This window comes from Pyrgilauda ruficollis, unplaced genomic scaffold, assembly GCF_017590135.1.
Source record: "Pyrgilauda ruficollis isolate IOZ18807 unplaced genomic scaffold, ASM1759013v1 scaffold4, whole genome shotgun sequence".
Taxonomy (NCBI): Eukaryota; Metazoa; Chordata; class Aves; order Passeriformes; family Passeridae; genus Pyrgilauda; species Pyrgilauda ruficollis.
In genome coordinates this window covers 22451845-22470708 of record NW_024525489.1, presented here as the reverse complement: position 1 = coordinate 22470708, position 18864 = coordinate 22451845, and the positions used below count along the sequence as shown (strand labels likewise).

General features: G+C 45.3%; 1 long non-coding RNA gene across 2 annotated transcripts in view; it reads left to right on the top strand.

Annotated features, from left to right (window-relative positions):
• LOC121358698 overlaps nucleotides 1-11830 on the top strand; it is a 36668-nt gene extending 24838 nt beyond the window's left edge. The window contains exons 1-5 of one of the 2 annotated variants that reach the window (XR_005955933.1): nucleotides 2791-2916; nucleotides 5136-5305; nucleotides 7634-7801; nucleotides 8486-8599; nucleotides 11040-11830. This is a non-coding gene — a long non-coding RNA (uncharacterized LOC121358698). Of the gene's footprint in view, nucleotides 1-2790; nucleotides 2917-5135; nucleotides 5306-7633; nucleotides 7802-8485; nucleotides 8600-11039 lie in introns of those variants that run through there. The other variant, XR_005955932.1, reaches the window with a different exon arrangement.
• Nucleotides 11831-18864: the final 7034 nt, after the last annotated feature.

Genomic DNA, 18864 nt, shown 5'->3' with positions numbered 1-18864 from the left:
GTGAGGTTGAAAAAGGACCCCTGCTTTCACAAGAGAGAGCCGATATCCAGGACTAGAAATGTGAGTGGTGAGTGAAGGAGGGGAAGGACAGGTGAAGTGGTTGCTGAAGGAATCACAAAACATCGAGGAGTGTCTGCAGAGGGGCTGAGCTTCTGTACCCAGGCTAGTGCAGTAATTAATCCTTTGTGATCCTGACAGATGCCTGCAGAGAAGCAGAAACAAAAGATCGTGGTCTGACAGTGATTAATGCATCATTAGTTGTCAGATTAAGACTTTTGGAAGTGGGTAGATAAGCCCTAGGCCAGGGAAAACTGCAGAGGCTGACAGTGTGGGGGGAGCTGGGCTTCAGCACTTACTTACCACAGGCACTTACTGTGCTTTCTCTGAAACCAAGCTGTTAACAGGACAGGAGGAGAAATGCCTGTGCAATTTATCGAAAAAAGCTCTGTCTCGAGCGTGGGTTAATACTGAAAAAGTTACAAAAGCCAGAGTCAACCCCAGCCTGTGTTACCCTGGCATCTTTGCAGGGTAGGGAAGAGGCTGCAGCTCATTGCTGTCATCCAGGATGCTGTAGCATCCCTGTGAAGGAGGGAAACGCAGCTCCTGCTGTCTGTGCTCATGGCTGGGACGCTGCAGGGGCTGTTGGGGAGCTCCTGGTGCCCCACAGGATGGGCTGCAGAGAGGATGGGAGCTGCTGGGGGCAGCACAGGGGTGTTCCCAGGGACAGCCCAGCCTCTCCTGCTGCTGCAGCAAAAGGGATTGCCTGGGGGACTGTGGTGCTCCTGCTGCAGCTCCCTGGCTGGTTCCTGCTGGGGATGGGGACAGCACTGCCCACCCTGCTGCCAGAGCACGGCAGTGCTCACCTGAGAGCTGGAGGGAGATGTTTGGATGGGAGCAGCTCTGAGCACACCTGGAAGCAGCTTCAGAGTGTCCAGTGACTCAAAACAGGAGTCAGCGGGCAAGTTCAGGCACCTCCAGGGCTAGGCAGCAGCAGAGTGGGAATATGGAGCTCCCAGATCGCAGTTTCCAACCAGGGTGCCCAAATTCTGCCAAAATCTTTCATAAGGTGCCTATGGTACTTGCCTGTGTTTTATTGTAACAGCAGCAGCCTTTAATCTCTGTGGTTAATGCTGTCCTGCTCTAAGTAGGGGTTACTTCTGCTGAACCCTGTTTTGCAAAGAGTGCTGCTTATCCCTGTGTGAATGTTCCTGCAGACAATCACAATATTTAATGTACAGCATGGCTCTGTGGCTCTGCCTAATTCTCACACCGATTTCCAAGCTTCTCAATGTGTAGATTTTTGTCAGTTTTTGGAATAGGGATTTGCTGAGGAGCAAATCTCCAAAAAGGGCTGGAGAAAGAGCATGGCTGTAAGCCCTGCTTAGCCTTGGTTAGCTTGGCATGAACAGGGCAGGGGCTGAACACATCCCTTCACCTCGAGTGCCCTGCACAGGACCATCACTGAAGTGTTAATTATAGTCACACACGGCTGTCCTGTGTTTGCCCATTTTCCTCTGGGTGTCTGAAAGGAAGTGCTTTAATCCTTTCAGTTCTTCCTATGAAAAGCTGTTGACACCCTGTGTCTGTCCCATGGGGGTGATGGGTGTCACAGTCTGATCCTGCTGTTCCCTGTGCACCAGGGGCTCTCTGGAGTCTGTTCCAGCTCTCTTCCAGCCTCAGCTCCCAGTTTCAGTTCTAAAGTGTTTTATTTTGTTTGCCGGATGTTTCCTCTTGTTTTCCCATTGTCATTCACTGTGAGGAGAACTGCCTCATTTCTTCTCCAGAGTAACACAAAGCAAAAGAGCCTTCCCACATCCTCCTAGGCAGGGCTTATTGTCTGTAGGGGCATCCAGCCTGCAGCACCAAGGAGCTGCTCAAGACCTTCCAGAAGTGAGCTCCCTTCCCTGAGAATGTGGAGCTGTATGCTTGGGCTGGTGTAGCTCCACTGATGTTGGTCCAGCTTATACTAACCAAAAATGTGGCTTAAAGTAAGTGAATCACTCTGCTGGAATGTAGCCAGCTCCAGAGCGCACCTGTCCCATGGGATCGCTGAGAAGTGAAAGTTGCTTCCACCCTTTTTGACTGGTAAGCCACAAACAAGCCACAAATCTGCCATGGAAGAAAGGCTGCAGTGCCATGTGTGAGTCCCTTTGCCCTCTGTAAAATGTCACCGGTCTTGGAGAGAGGTAGAGATGGTCCCGTTATTTATAGGTCCCATTATTTATACAACTCCATAAATGAACTCACACATCCATCTTTTGTCTTTATATTTTTTTATTTTTTGAAATTTTCTGATTTCTCTGGGGGGAGCCCGAATTGCTGGTGCCAAGAGGCTTCTTGCAGTTAGGGGTAGGGCTCCAAACTCCACACCAAAAGGAATAAAGAAATGGAGCAAGATGGAGACAGACTACCAGGCACTGTGAGCCTGGGGTTTCCCTGGGGTTGCCCATGTGTGAAATCACAGGATTTTTGCAAGGGGAAAGGCATCAGCAGCCGTGCTGGCTGATGGAGCAGGAGCGAGCACTGCCAGCCCTACAAAGCTGCGTCCTGGAGAGAGCTGCTGGGCTCAGAGAGTGGAGTTTATTAACTCCAGATTTTTACAGTGAGGCTGGCATGCCAACAATAGGGTCTGAACACAAAGGATCCCTTGCAGATATAAATCAGGGGAAGGCATCTCCAAAGGCTCCTGCCAGCCTGAGTCACACAGCCCCAGTGCCAAGTGCCAGCTGCTGAGTGGCAGCGGGCTCGCAGCTGAGTCACAGCTCAGGGGGCATCGCTGATGTCCTGATCAGCAAACCCACTGAGAATGTGCTGTGCTGACTGCAGGGCACAGGTGTCCCAAACAGAGGGCTTGTCTCTCACTGGTGGATAAAGGGAGCCTGGGGGGCAGCTGGTCAGTCTCCAGAGGAAAAGGAGGTGAGTTATAGGTTCTGTGGTGGCTCAGTTGAGGAGAGGCTTTAGGGAATAGCTGAAGGATTTGCACCTGATGAAGGAAGTAGGGCAATAGCTATGACTGCCCCAACTTTATAACCCTCCACCTGCTTAGAGGTGTTTAGAAACATCTTTAATGTGCCATTTTGTCTGCAGGAACAGAGGGAAAGGTTATCTCCTACTGTGCTTGATACAGCTCCTCAGCTGGAAAGAAGCATCCCTGGAGCTGAGCCAGTGCAGAACACATGTGTGTGCACCCTTTGTGTGTGCTGGCACAGCATCAGCCTTCCTGAGGGAAGGATGGGAGCCTGAGCCTCCCCTCCTGTAGCTGCAGTGGACTCACACTCACCCAGCTGGCTGGCAGCTTAAAACCCTCCTAGCCCTGCTGGGATAGGGACCCTTCCCTTTGTACAACATCCTTAAGAAAGGTTTAGTAGAGGGCTGGGTACATTAGGAACAGCTGTCAGGATGGGGAAAACAGCAAACAACCCTCTTGTGCTCCTCCTGTGCATTGTAATGTCTCTCACCCCTTGGCTCCCCTTCAAATGCTGGTGGAGTTCACTGACAAGTGAAAGGTTTCTAGGAGATAAATGAGTAATTGGTCCTTTTTGTTGGGTTTGTTTGGGTTTTTGTGTGTTTGTTTGTTTGATTACAGGGGAAAGACCGTATTTGGGGCCTGATGCTAGGTCAGAATTGGAACTGGAACTTTAAATACAAAGCCCCAAAAGCTCCTGTAGGCTGGTCTCTCAGCCTTGTACTCAGGTCTAAGACACCTGAGCACTGAAAAATTTTCTTGCTGATGCTGAACACACTGGGGAATGTGTTTTGCTGTTCAAATCTGTCCTGAACTCGCTAGTTTTCATGTCCTTTTAAATAACTGATCATCTTGAACCTTCCCATTTTGTTTGGAGTATAAACTTTTCATGGGGATGCTTTTCTGTTTGCACCCAGCCAGCAGATCTTGATGTTAATCTTTGATTGGACCTTGTTGGTATTTCTGCAGAGTAAATAAATTTATCATATGTATCCAGAATTAAAATTCAGGTGAGAGCAGCTTGTGTGGCTGCAGGGATGAGCATTGCAGAGACAGGCAGAATAAAGTTCAGTTATTTTTCTTTCCTTTTTGTGCTGCAGGACAAATCTTCCCCAAAAATGGAGGCTTTACCACATGTTTTGTATAACCAGCCAAATGAAATATTATGTTTGTTAGCATTCTGGGTCAGAGAAATAACTCAGGCTCTGGGCTTAGCATTTTTTCTTCCTCACAGTGGCTTCTGCTGAATGATAATCTTTAAAACTATGCATGTGGGGGGTCAGATCCTGACCCCCATTGCATCTGCTCTGCACTGCTGCAAAAACTGCCCAGCAAGAACAAAGTGAGCTGAGTTGGTTGCTGCAAGCACTGGAAACTTTTCTGCTCTGGAGCAAGGGAAAATCAAGCTGGAGTGGGCTGGAGTTATTCACAGAGCTCAATGTGTTGAGTAACCCAGTAGTTTTCTTTGAAGACTCTGAGTAGCTTGGTTTATACATCTTCTATTTTCACTGTTTAAAACTGATATTTTGTTTTAACAATAATTCAGTCTTGGCCAGTTTATTTATTAAAAAAGTCTGCATTGAGTTTATCCATAACTATCCACTTCTGGAATTCTAATTTTGCCTATTCTCCATTTTCTCACAACTTGACAGTAGTCTGAGCTTTCCTCAGAGGGATGGATCAATGGATCATGGTACAGAGAACAAGGAGGAAGTTTCAGTTTTCATTGCAATATAATATCAAAAAGCATCAATTTTTGTGGGGGGAGTATTTTGGTTTTGTTTTCCATTGAAACTTTTGCTTTGCTTGTGTTTTTCTGTTTTTAAACCAGCAAGAGGATTTCAGGGGCTCCATTTGCATGTTTATCCTTAGGAATGATGATGCTGGGATCCTGTTGAATACTGCAGGACAGCTGCTCCAAACAGCACTGCATTTTCCCTGATCATTCCAAAGTCCTTCTTTTTCTACCCCACTGGGGCTGCCCTGTGTGCCAGGCAACTGCAGACCTGGCAGGCAGTGTGGGCACCAGGGATGCCCACTGCTAGAGGAAAGTCCCGGGGAAGGAGGGTAAAAGCACAGGCACTTTCTAGCTGCACCTTTAGCCAGGGCTTTGCTGTTTTGCCACTAGTAATGGAATTGTATTTTTTTTTAAATCCCCCTTTTCTCACAGGTTCCCACAAGGATGCATGCTGTTCCCCAGTGGTTCTATGAATGCTGCTGTGCACCCCACCCAAAGCCCCACTGAGGAGGGTCCCTGCTGATATGGGGGACCATGGCTTCACCTCCTGTGCTCCTGAGCACTTTCTGCTGCTGACTTTGCTTCTCTACCTGCTGTTTATAGTAAGCACTCATCACAGATGTAAGCTCATTAATCAGCCCAAGCCATGCTTCCCTGATTCCATTTATAGCTCTGTTCCCTCTCTATTCCTTTTCACAGCCCCCACCTTAGTCACCGCTCAATTCTTGGACTCTGGGCTTTGCTTTTATTTAAGCTTGGAATGGATAAAGCATGAAAAAAGAGGGAAATTTGGAAAGGCAGACTAATATGACAACAAAGTGTATGTAGGATACATTTAGTGTTAGACTACTTGGTCTAAAGTGTATTGGCAGAAGACTGGCAGCAAAGCTATTGCATTAAGTGAAATAGAGACCATTTACCCTCAGAGGTTAACAAGCACAGGACAGACAAACAGGAGCCCTGTCACCCTCTTGGGATTTCTTGTGTCCTGCCAGCAGCCCAGATTGCTTTACTGCCCTTAGCACTGGTCAGTCCAGTGCTGACCTTGGCCACCAGCCTGGCTGGGAGTCCCATGGGCAGCCCACAGGAGGAGGGGAAGGGTCATGAAATGTAAAACTCTCTGCAGAGGTATTTGGGTGCTCAAACATGCAGAGAGGCACTTCTTGGCCTTTCAAAAGTGTGGTGGATTGAGCACCTCCTCCTTCTCCACTGAGCTTGGTGTCTGCAGAGCTGTTCCTCTCACTCTCCTCTTCTCTGGCTGCAGTTATGTCTGCCCAGTAGCTAGTCTTCTTCCTTCTCACAAATGCTGCCACAGAGGCATTACTGTCACTCTCGATTGTCCCAGCTTTGGCCAGCAGCAGGTCTCTTATGGAGTTGGCTGGCATTGGCCCTGTTGGATGTGGGGGAAGCTTCCAGCAGCTTCCTGCAGAAACCACCCCTGCAGACCCCCATCCTATCAGCACCTTGCCATGCAAACCAAATACACTAAGGTCTCTGGGGGATTGGAGGGAGAGAGGAGGAAAATTCCCATTTGGGAAACCTCATGGGGCACCTCTCTTCATGTCTAGGTTTCTAAACACCTTGGCAAATCTGCTTCAAAGTAGTTCTTACTTTTGTTGAGCAGTTTCTGCCTGCCCAAGGCTGGGAGCAGAGTCTCAGCAGAGTGCTCCTGGCTGTGTGAAGCTGCTGCCCTGCCACTGCAGTGTGAGGGTTGTACAGATCCCTGTATGGGATGGCAAATGACTCCTCCAGCAGCATGTTCTGGCTGACATGGGTTTGCAGTAGGTATGTCAACAGCAGCTGGAGAGAGCTCTGGTCCTGGAAAACAATGTGTCAGCTGCCTGGGTTGGGCTGAATTCTTTAATGCTTTGTCTGAACCTAAAGTGTAACAATATTGCTTTGGGATGAGCTGTGCTGCCACAGTGCTGCAGTCCTGCTGGCTTGGAGCAGGGACCTGCCTGTCCAGGCCCAGGAGGGGCTGCCAAAGATGGACTGGCTTGCAGTGCTGGTCAAAAGCTGCACAGACCTGCAAGTCTCTTGTTTTTATATAATTTTGTCAGTCTCTTTCCACATCTGAATTTTAAACATCCGTTATAAGGCAATGCTGCTTTAGTGGTGAGCCAAGTTTCTCTTCTAAAACATGTTCCCATAAGCCTTCGTCCTTTATTGCCTTTGTTCTGATTTATTGCCCTTGCCTTACCACATGTGTGAAGCACAGTTGAGGAAAAAACTACCAAACCCAATAAAGCAGTCCTCTCTTCCCTCTTCCTAGCCCACATGCATCAGGATTAACACCCTGAATAATTTACATCAAGTGATTCAACAGTGAACTAACTTCTCTCCAATTTCTTACCTGCTTTCATGTAAATATGCTGATGAAGAGGATGTTGATAATGTGAGGATTATAGTAAACCCAGAAAAAACTACTATGGACTACTGAAAAAATGGGGTAGACAGTAAATCTAGAGAATGGTAGTGACATTAAAAAATAAAAATTGTTGACTTCCTTTTCTAAATAGACATTTTGTGGATATAAATTTTTATGTGACTCTTATCAATAGAACTAAAAGGGCCTAATTTGTAAAAAACTCTCTCCCACAAAAAAACTTTTTGGTATCCCAGGGTAAGCATCAAGCACCTGAGGCATATAATTGCTAGTAAAAAAAAAAATAAAAAACAACTGTGGAAAACAAAAATAAAAAAATTTGTGAAGCTTTTGTGGCTCTATGAGATAGAAAAGTTCTGTTGAAGTTTTTGTTTGGGATGCTCTTGATGGGAAGCTTGTTGTCATTCAGGCCTGTTATCTGTATTAGTTAACAAATGAGAGCATTCAAAAGCCTGCTCAGAGGCATATTTGTCTTCTTTTTCTTTCTTGTTTTCCTTTTCAATATTTTTCGTCCTTTCTAAATGGAAACCAACTTTCCTAGCAGAATGTTTTACAGAATCTGCTTCCTTGAAACCAAAATGAGGCAACAGCTGTGCTTGCAGCAAGTTGCAACATCTCCTTGCTGGATGGAGGCACGTCTTGTCACAAGTGGTGCTGGTAGCAAAACCTCAGTGAAAGAACCTGCCTGCCTGGGGGTGTTCACTCCTCTGAGGTGAGCTGGAGACACAATTTCACTTGGTTTTTTTGAAGAAAGAGCTGACTCCACCCAAGGTCAATGAAACTTTAGTAAATCTAGATGAAATCCTAATATGAAATGATCAGACTGCTGCTTTGATGAAATCAGAGCACAAGTGTTGTAAAATATGCATCACTGAGCATCTTTAAAATAATAAGGCAATGACTTTAGACTGCTTTGAGGTCCAACTGAGCCATGCTTAAATAGTGCACTTGGTACCAAAGTCCAGTAAATTGTTTGTATTCATATGTCTTGTGTGGTTCTTGGAAGCTTTCTGAATGTGCAAACTCTGTTTTGTTTAGGGGAAAAAAGGCAAACCATGCTTGCCTGCTTGAAAAGTGCTTGTGAGAAGATCTTTCTCAGAAAGACTTAACAGCCTTGGGCCCTTTTTTGTTTTCTTAGAAAACAGGAAATGAATTTTAGTTCTGCAGTTGATTTCTTAAGTGACTTGCTTTCTACGATCACTTCTGGGTCCTGGAATGCTGCAAAAATTATCTGAGGGCATTTTCAACACTTCAAAATTAAAATCAAATTGCTTGAAATTGTGCCAGCATTTTAATGAAAATTATTTTCTTTAAACAAACACTTGAGGACTTTCAATATTTTTTTAATCACAAGAGTGTTCTTAACCTAAACACCTTTTCTTTGTGGTTTTTCAAGGACCCTGTCTGCAGTGCTACAACCAGATGTGTCTTAGGATGCAATCAAATTCAAGATCTGCTCAGCTGAAAACTAGAAGAGCGAGGAACACTCATTTTCACACAGCACAAAATTGTAAGTAGGTGTGACTGCAAGCACCATCTCTGCCTCTGTGCCCACAGAAGTGTCTGGGCAGAAATACCAGCAGGGCTTTTGCTGCATGGGGAAGGTCAGGCACAGGGTGAGCAATGGGGCCTGTGCAGCTCCCAGGTTGCCCTCAGTCCATCCACAAATGCTTTTAACAAGTGCTGTCACTCCTTTGCTGAGAAGGACACGTGTAAGCAAAAGTGACCATGCAGCACATGGGATCCCAAGGCTTCCATGTGTTTCTCCAACATATTATATTTTCTGATATTCACTGGGAGATTAACCAAATGAGAGCAGGCTGCCTACAAGATAAATTCCTTAATAAAAATGCAACATCCCTAACTTTCATGACCTTTTCATGCATCATAGGTAAACTCTTTAAAGAGCTGGTTGCAAGGGAAACCTTCTAACTCCTTAAGATCTCCCCACATGTAACCATTACAGTTACAACATTTTGACCTAGAGATGCTACCAAAAAAAAAAAAAAAAAAAAAGCTACATAAAACCCTTTCAGCCCTATGGACACGGCAGCCCTTCACATCATGGCACCAGGATATTCTTCTTTGACACATATTGCCATATATTCTGAAGATAAATGCTGTTACCCTCAGCTTGCTTCTGCTTCGCTATCCAGGCTGGCTGGGGCTGGAACTGCAGAGATGTCAGTGCAGATAGGGCCTCCCAGAGGCTTATGCTGGCTGGGAAAAAGATGTGGAATGTGTCCAAATAAGAAGAGTCTGGAAGGAGTTTGTGATGGTCTGTTATTTCACTATTAGCTAGGAGATGTGAAATTTCCTTTTCCGGATGAGCACATTTCGTGTTTTGCATAAGAAAGCAATTGCTTCTTGTAAGACTTAGCATTTCTGCTAATTTAATGAGCTATCCATACAAATGGACTGCATTAGTCATTGGAAAGACCTTTTTCAAGTTCCACAAGCATGTTTTAGACCTCCTGATAAAGCCAGTAGCACGCTGGACTTTCACAAGCAGAAAGACCTCCCAAAGTATGCAAGTTATTCCTGGCATGTTGTATTCTCAACATGTCAAGGAAACATGGATTATTTTTACACAAACAGGCAAATCAAAATGGTTCCTTAGCAAGCTCCCATGAACATTCTTGGACACTGAGAAGGAAAAGAATAAAGAAAAGTAAGAAAAATAATTGCTTCTGAATTAGGTTTCTTAGATGAATGTGTTGTCACACATTCAGAAGTTCATTTGCACAAGTTTGGACCTCTGATGAATGGTGGAGAGAGTGAAGGATAAAACAGAAAGAACAAACAAGGACCATTAATTAATCTGGATATTTTATACTTAAGTGTATTTTTTTTCCATACTGTGAATTTATCTTTAAATGTAGACTGTGATGAACTGCAAACACTTATGGAAGTTCTTTTAATAGTTATTGATTGAAAGGTGATGTGAAGGTGTTGAGAGGGAAAGGATCTCTGGAGCTGAGCAGGCCAGTATGGAAGGACACGCCAACATCTTGCTGGGAAACCACAAAGCAGCACAGCAGCAAAACCCCTGGAGTGTCCTCAGTTCTCCTGACACTGCAGCACACAAATTCGGCCTTAGGTCTCGCAAACATTGGAGCTGTTTTGAAACTCCCTGTGAAGGATTACAAATGCTGACTGCAGTTTCTAGACAAAGACAATAAGATATCACAGCTCTGGCCCCAGCTCTGTGTTTTATGTCTGAGCTCATATTACCATGTAGGGTCCCTATGCATTAAATTGCCTCAGCCAAAACCCAGTTCTGACACCTACCAAATAATCCTGTGATTTACCATAATCCTGTGGTTATGGTAAGACAATATAAAGTACTGCCTGACCTCAGCACTTTTCCCATTTCAGTGTAAAGAACTATTTTTTCCACAGAGCGAAGGGATTTTTAACAGAAAAGAGGTGTAAAGCATGCATAAACAGTGACACTTAATGTGCACCCTCATGCATAGTTCCTTCTGTGAGTAGTGTGTTCACTGGTTCCATGCTCTTGTTCAAATTCAGGAACAGCTCCTGCTGCTTGGGCTTGGTGTAGACTCAGCCAGCTGCCTTGAGCTTCATCCTGGCCCAACTACTGTCATTAATGCAATGGTACCAATAACTATCAATAATCATACCTTCACTCAGTGGGAGGATGGTTTTATTGCAAGTACTTTATCCCAGGAAAAACAAAAAAAGGGGAAGAGGGGACTTTTGTGCAGCCAAAACCTGCAGCAAGTGGGTGCTGTTGGGTTTGGTGCCGTGCAGGGTTGGGAGCTGGACCCTGTGGGTCCCTTCCAGCTCAGCTCATCCTGGGACCTGTCAATGGCTCCTCACTGTGAGGTGCATTGTGTCTGCAGGAAATCAAAGTTCACACTGCCTTCTCTGTTTTCCTTCTATTTTTCTAACCTTGCACCTCAAATTTGCCCTCTCTCCTCTGACAGGCCTCAAGAAGAAGCTTTGAATGTGGTGCCAGCACAGCAGCACTGCCAGCAGTGAGAGAAAATAAGACAAGTACCTCCAAGCTGTAATAAATACTGCTGTTATTGCCTATTGTTCATCTGAATCTCTACTCCTGAGAACTTGAGTTAAATCCCAAATTTTCCTTTTATTTTTAGGCAGAATATCCAGCAAGTTAAAAAACCAGTATCACAAGAAGGTCCTAAGATGGGGCTTGCTCCAGTTTTCCTGCTGAGCATGTGTTTAGGAATTGCTGCTAAAAAAAAGTCAGAGAGGATGGTAGTTGCTGTGCTGTCACATGGCCTGATACAGCACAGAATCTGCTTAGCATTCTTGAAGGGAAATTATCCAGTGCTGCAACTCACAATTTATAATTGGTTGCATATTAATAGCTAAAAAAGGCAATAAAATCCACTGTGTGTTTAAAAAAAAAAAAAAAAGTATTACAAACTGAGCAGTGAAAATCTGGAAGACTTCTTGGCTAGAGCAGGGCTGTGTGCAGTGTTGTTTCTCCTGTATTAATTACAAGCAATTTAAAATCATCTTCTTCCTTCAAGGAAGGGTTTTGTTCAGCGTTTTTGTTAATTTTAATCTTGCTAATGTGATACTCTCTTGGAACCTCTGCCTTGTGTCATAACAGTGAGACATGCTGCCTCTTTTGTCCCTGCCCTTTGGGAAACACAGTTACTGCTGCTCATTGCCTAACCCTGCTGTCGTGACTATCAGTACACCTCCCTTGAAAGGGAAAGAAACTAAAACTCAGCAGCAGAATTGTTCTTCCCCCCCCCCCCCCCCGCCCCGAGTTCACTTTTATTTGTAATATTTAAGCTAGACTGTGTGAGTGCCTCAAGAAAATTGGGGGTTTAAAATATATGGTGCTGTATTAGAGTGGAAAGCTTGTTATTCAGCACACTAATTATTTCTGAGTCACTGTATTTATGAAATGTCATGTAATAACTACTTCACCACCACAAAAAATAAATAGTGCAAAAGCAGACACTTTATGATTTTGACATTTCAGTGGATAAACATATTCCTGAATCTCTCTGGGGGCTACTGGGAATCTGATAATGTTTTTATGACATCTAAAAAAATGACATTGAATTTCATAATCTGTAACACTCCATATATATTTTTAGTATTGAGCATTTTATTACAGCCTCAGTGGCTTATATTGCAAGTGTCAGCTGCAAAGGGAAAACGTACAAAGGTGGGGTTGTGGAACTGGGGGGGCACAAGAGGGTAAAGTCTTGCAGTGCACACCTCAAAGCCCGTGGACTAGCTGTAATGGCAGATCCCAGGCCATGCTGAGACACCAGAATTCCCCTGCAGCTTTTTTCATTTCAGGATGGATTACGAAGCCCTTGCTGTAGGAGGTCTCCTGCTCACACTTATCACTAGAGGGTAAGTAAGTCTGGGGTTTTGTCAAGCCCTGTGTGAATGACTTGTTAAATCCAGAGTGACTGGGACACCCTGAGTGACACTCTAGGAGTGAGTACAGAGGGGAAGGAGGATGGATTGCTTCCCCAGGAGGGCTTCTGAGTAGTCCTGCATGGTCCCTGAGAACAATGGGGGGATGCTTACCAGAATATGTGACTTCAGAAAATGCTGTGCCTGAACCCAGGCCTCTTGTGCTCCTCTGCAAAGTTTGCTTGGTGTTACTAAGGTTGTGGGTGATTTACTTGAATGCTGGGAGAAGTGTCTTTTGACATAAGTTATCCAGCACCCTTCCTCACCAAGGGATGAGGAAGCAGTCACAGCTTCAAATTGTCACTGAAAATGACAGTGAGAAATGAAGCCATCGCTGCTGGTGGATGATGGGATCAGTCCTTCCCTTCCTGACACAGTGCAGGACAGCAGCCTCTTGCCAGGGCTACCAAACTGCTCCACATGTACATGAGTACAGAACAGGCCCCTGGAACCGTGGGGGATCTGGCTGGGTCCAGCTTCCTCTGAATCCTCTGATTCCTTCCCCCTCAGAGAAATCCCCAGAGCCCTCCCTTGGAGAGACTTATCATAGAGTTCCCCCCACTGGGCGGGCAGAAAGGTCTTTCCTCACGGACTTTTACTGAACCGGGATCCATCCCAGTTCCTTTCCCCACATGTCTCAACTTTCCCTGCTTCCTCACTGGTTGTGGTACCCCTGGTGACCAGCCTCTTCTTCCCTGAAAGCCGATGCCCTTTGCCCTGCCCTGGGTACTGCCCCCGTGCCCTCCCTGCTTAACCTTGTGCAGAGCACATGCTCTGCCTTTTGTCTCTGGTTCCCCTTCAGCGTGCTCAAAGAAGCCTCGCTGGAACTGACCATAGAAAAGGCCCTTCTGCCTCTCTTCGCTGAGCTTGCCACGGTGAGTGTGGACTTCACTGCCTTCCTGAATGCTTACCCAAGTGGCTTTTCCACAGGAGATTCTTTTTTGGGAAATAGGTAGCAGCAACCACCATCTAAACCCCCACGCTGCTACAGCTTCCTCTGAATTTACAGCAGTTGGCAGACTGAGGTGACACATCCTCTCCTCAGTGCTTTCTTTGCTTGTTGGCATTAAAAAATTACAAGGAATGTGGAGTGTGATCTACCATACATTTTTCTGTAAGTGGTGAAATGATTTACCCTTTCCACATTAGGACAGACTGGCTATCCTAATAAAATCAGCCCCCTGAGCTGGTAGACAGGGGCTGGGAACAGAAAAAAAACCCTGTAATATAGGTAGGTGGATAGTAACCTGCTGTGCCACTTAGATGCTCACAAGTCATTGGGCAGAATGGGATTCACCTGAAGGTACTGAGGGGGCTGCTGGAAGGGTTCACCAGGGCACTCCCCATCATTCACCATCAGTCCTGGCTGACCACAGAGGTCCCAGGTGACTGGAGGTTGGTCAGTGTGACACCCATCCACAGGAGGGGTTGGAAGGAGGATCTGGGGAGCTCCAGGCCTGTCAGCCTGACCTCAGTGCCTGGGAAGGTAATGGAGCAGATCTTCAGTGTGATCACAGGGACACACAGGACAGCCAGGGATCAAGGACAGCCAGGATGGGTTTTAGGAAAGGCAGGTCCTGCCTGACCAGCCTGATCTCCTTCTATGACCAGCGGTAAGTGCCTTGTTGAACACAGTAACCAGTGAGCAGACGTGGCACTCAGTGCTGTGGTCTGCCTGACAAAGTGGTGATTGGTCAAAGGTTGAACTTGATGATCTTGGAGGTCTTTTCCAACCTCAATTATTCTACGAGTCTGTGATGTGATGTTGTATTTCTTTTCTGACTTTTCCATAAATACAAGCAGCTATTAAGAATGTCTCTGACTGTTATATCCAAGGATAAGTGTTTGAGATACATGAGAGATACTCAGGGAATTGGTAAGCCTTCAGTAGAAAAAATGTCCTGAGATCAATTTCCTGATTCAATAGTGAAGTTGTCATATCATATAAAATGTAATGTGATTGTCCATAGCCCTAATAAAATCTTGACTTTTCCACCAAGCTTTCATCTATAAAAATCAAATTTATGTGGCACTCATCTGCATTTTGAAAGGGATAGGGATTTTTTGAAATAGATGTGATAGTAATCCTTTATGGTACGTTAATATAGGAGAACAATAATTTGCTGCATTTTCTTCACACAGAAACAATCAGCTTGGAAATGTGCATAATAATTGTCTTTGTCCTTCATTGTCACAGGCCATTAGCTAATGAATTTAAGCTGTGCTTGGCTCTTGCTCCAATAAGAAAACTACATTAGAGATCTTGTAGCCTTGGTATTATATAAAACCTTTCAGTGGGTTTTATTTTAGTCTCACTGAGGTGATGCTGCCATGGGCTGAGGAATGCATCTCGATTTTGTGGTGAGCAGTGAGGTCAGCATGGACTGATGTAGTGGGTCAAGCAAGCTGAAGGGCATCTACAGTTATTGCAGCTGCCAGGTGCCAGACCCTCTTTGCTTGGTTCCTTATACTTTAGCCAAACTTTTCATGCCTGCTCTTGTGACAGCTTCTGGTTCATCTTTTGGCTGGGATAATTTGCTCAACTCATTCCAGCAGTACCAAGATTCATGCTAGGGAAAATAAGTAGTTTGGGCAATGCTTTAAATAAACAACAGGCTCACATTTAGTTGCTCAGTTTTACTGCTTATACAGTTTGCCCTCTCAACAAAGAGGCTGGCAAAGGAAAACCCTGTGATGGAAGAAGTGATCTTCACTGGCCTGAGCAAATGGGAGCTGTTGCTGCTGCACTGGGCACCAGGATCTGCAGGCCAGCAGAGGGGTGCAGTGGGATTGCTCTTTGGGATGCCAGCTGCTGCAGCCTCCCAAGAGGCACTCCTGCTGCCCAGGCATACTGGGACACGCCAGTCCCCCAGTGACTCTCCTTGTCCCCAGCTTGACACAGCTGGGAAGTGACAACCCTCTTCCTGCTGCTTCATGTGTCATTGCCTACTCGCAGGAAAGAAATAACCCATGAGTTGGGTTGGGTTGCTGCCACCTTTGGGCTGCCAGAATGGTGTGCAGAACAGCAGGAGCATAAGGCAAAATCCTTACCACTGTCATTTGTGTTTGACATCTTATCAGAAAAAAGGACCTGAAACTTCTGGGCATTGCTTTGTATCTGAGCTTTTAGCCCATGGATGGATGTCTTGAAAGGAGAATGGATGGTGAGTGTGTGGTGCACATCTTCTGGAGACAGTCTGAGTAGAACATTGTTCTGCAGCATCATTCTGCTGTTCAGGGATTATTGCCTCTGCACAAGCTGCGACACCACAGCAGTCAAGGGCTGGCTGTGGCAAAACATCGTCAAGTCTTGCTGTGTCCTGCAGAGAGAGATGGCCCCAGGCAGCTGGCAGTGCTGGGTACTTCACCTGCAAAGTCATGTGAGAAATGGATTGGGATTGCCACTCCTGTTAACAGGCACCCTTTGCTCCCTTACCTCTCTTCATCTCCAAACCCAGACTCTGGGCTTTCCACGGCCTGCAGCCCTGCATTTGGCTCTCCCATCTGCCTCCTCGGGCAAATGTTTTGGTGGATAGTGCAGGAGATGTTGGAATGCTGTGCCCCAAGCCATGGTGTAAAATGAGGATTGCTGGTGGCAGAAGCAGTGGCTGGAAAGCTCTGGTGCTCCGAGGTGTGCAGGGGGCAGGTGCCAGGTAGCAGCGATCACCCATTTTCCTAAACTGACAGCACTTACAGGCCTACTGACAGAGGTTGACTCACACCAGAAGTAAATTCAATATGCATGAAAGGACTCTTGTTCTTCCTCAGTGGAGAGCATAAAGACATACTGTCAGACAAATTAATCTCTCTCTGATAATTTTCTTTTCAACATCATTGAACTGTCATTTCTCCTGGGCTTTGCCAGAATGTTTGATATATCCGTTGTTTTCCAAAACAGACAGATTCTGCTTGCTTGGCGGATACAGGAATTTCTTCCAGGAAGAGAGATGCTGAGATGCCTCTACCAGCCTTGTGCTGTTGTTGTGCAGGTCCTTTGCTGAGCTCTGGAGCTCTAGTTAGGGATGAGAGGAGGGTATCTTGGTGGTTGATTAGGTTGCATCTCTTAGTGCAGCAATGGAATTGTTCCCAGCACTTGACCTGGGCTGGGAGCACATTTGCTGGGGTTTTGGGATTCTACTTTTCTTTACTGGAGAGAAACCCATTTATACCTCCAGATCTTTAACTTCAAAACTAGTAATTCAAGGTTGCCCCAGGCATGAGAATGTCACCTATTTCCACTTAGGAAGTAGCCCCAAATAGAGGTTCTTTTTTTTATCAATTGTCCCTCTATATGGCTGACGAAGCAGTCACTCCTTCTAGGCATGTGTGAAGTGTCAGTAAGATTCCTAAAACTAGTCAGAGAAAAAAAATTGAATTTCCCATCCCAAGACCGTGGATGAAAGATATCTACACTGACCAACCTCCTCCTTCAGTCTGGGACTCACTGCACAGGGAGGACTCTGCCATAGGGATACATGGTCCTTAAGGCTGCATGTCCTCCATAGCTCTTGCAGAGGAGTTTAACAGAAATAACAGAAATAAAATTGTGAAGTGGGGAAACAGGAGGAGCCCAAACATGACCATGATCTGGCAAAATAAGTCCTACATCCCATTTGCCAGCTCTTTTATTTTTGGAAGACAACTGTCCTCATGTTTTCTGACAGTGTGACTTTAATATATACAGTCTAAAAAGTATAGAGGGAGATTAGTGATGACTCAGTTAAAAATAACTTGCAACACCATTTAAATCCCTGTGGGTTAATCTGGGCAAAATGATGAACAGTTTCTGAGTCTGGAATTATCTAACTTGGCTGTGATTATCTAGTTTAATTTCCAGATTAACTAGAGATATTTATCTAAATTGGGTGGCTGCTGGTATTAAAAGTAGGAGCAGGAAACTTTGGAGTCATTTTTACAACACAGTTAATTGCTTGTCCTCTCAAAGCTGAGTCTCTCCACAACATTTCACGCCTGCCCAACACCATTACTGCAAACTCTTGTCCACTTGAATGTCTTGCATACATGAGCAGGTCCTTGGGGTTCATTTTCATGAGCTGTAACTGTGGTAATTGAACCTCTTCTCCAGGCTGAAGGCCACACCACACATACATATTTCCACCCTGTGCTTTGAGATAATTCTCTTCATGCACCAATGTCCCATTGTGTGATGTTTGGGGTTCTGGTTGTAGAAGCTGTTAGCTACAAATTTTCCCCCTTAGCCTGGTAGGAACGCCTTTTTGCGTAACAGATTATTTTATCACATCTGTAAGGTAATTGCTTCTCCACTGGCTTCCAAGAATGCCTCAGATTTGATCTGTGATGGCCTCTGCATTCTTAATGCCTGTACTCCAAGGAAATGTACCCCTGATACTGATGAACTGTGTAGATGACTGATGCTGTAGATCCAAAGTTAACTAGGCATTCTCTTGAAAGGAGATATATATGGGCAAAGAGGAGTTTCCTGAATAATCTGTAGAGACAGCTGTGTTATATTTTATGATTTCCCCAGTAGTTACAGAAGTGCAGGTAACAGACTTTACATTTTTACAGCTTATTATTCTGATTGCATGTCCAGCCACTGACTTTTGGATAAACAGGATAACAGTAGAAAAAAAAAAAAAGCATGGGTTTGTAGAACCTTCACTCCTTGACCTCAGCACTGAATCTGTAGTTTCCTTAGTGCTACCATAAAGTATCTACAGCATGTTAATCAGAGATTCATCATAGCCAGGATCATGTAAAATGGGCATGGGAGCCAGGAAACAAGTCTGCCTCTGAACCTGTTCCATCTCTTATTTTCTCCCATAGCTCTTAGAAAGAGCTCCACCTGGCTTCATCCTCCTGTCAGGGAGTTGTAGAGAGGGATAAGGTCCCTCCTGAATCTCCTTTTCTCCAGACTGAGCCACCCCAGCTCCCTCAGCTGCTCCTCCTCAGAACTGTGCTCCAGACTCTTCCTCAGCTTCACTGCCCTTCTCCAGACACTCTCCAGCACCTCAGTGTCTTTTTTGTCCTGGGGGGCTCAAACTAAACACAGAACTCACACAGAGATGTGTCCTCACCACAGCCCAGTACAGGGGGTGATCATTGCACTGGTCCTGCTGGCCACATTATGTGCTGTTTATTCTAAAAAGAGAGGGAGGAAGGCATTCTTTGCCTCATTAGTGCTGCAGGATGTCGTATACAAGCATAATTATACTCTGCAAAAAGGCCAGGGAGACCACACAGGAAGGGTATTGAAGAACTGGAAAGGGTACAGGAGACATCAAGCATGACAAAAAATTGAAAGTTGCTATTTAGGGACAAGGGATAAGGCCACCCTTTTGTGTTTTGTTTTTTTGT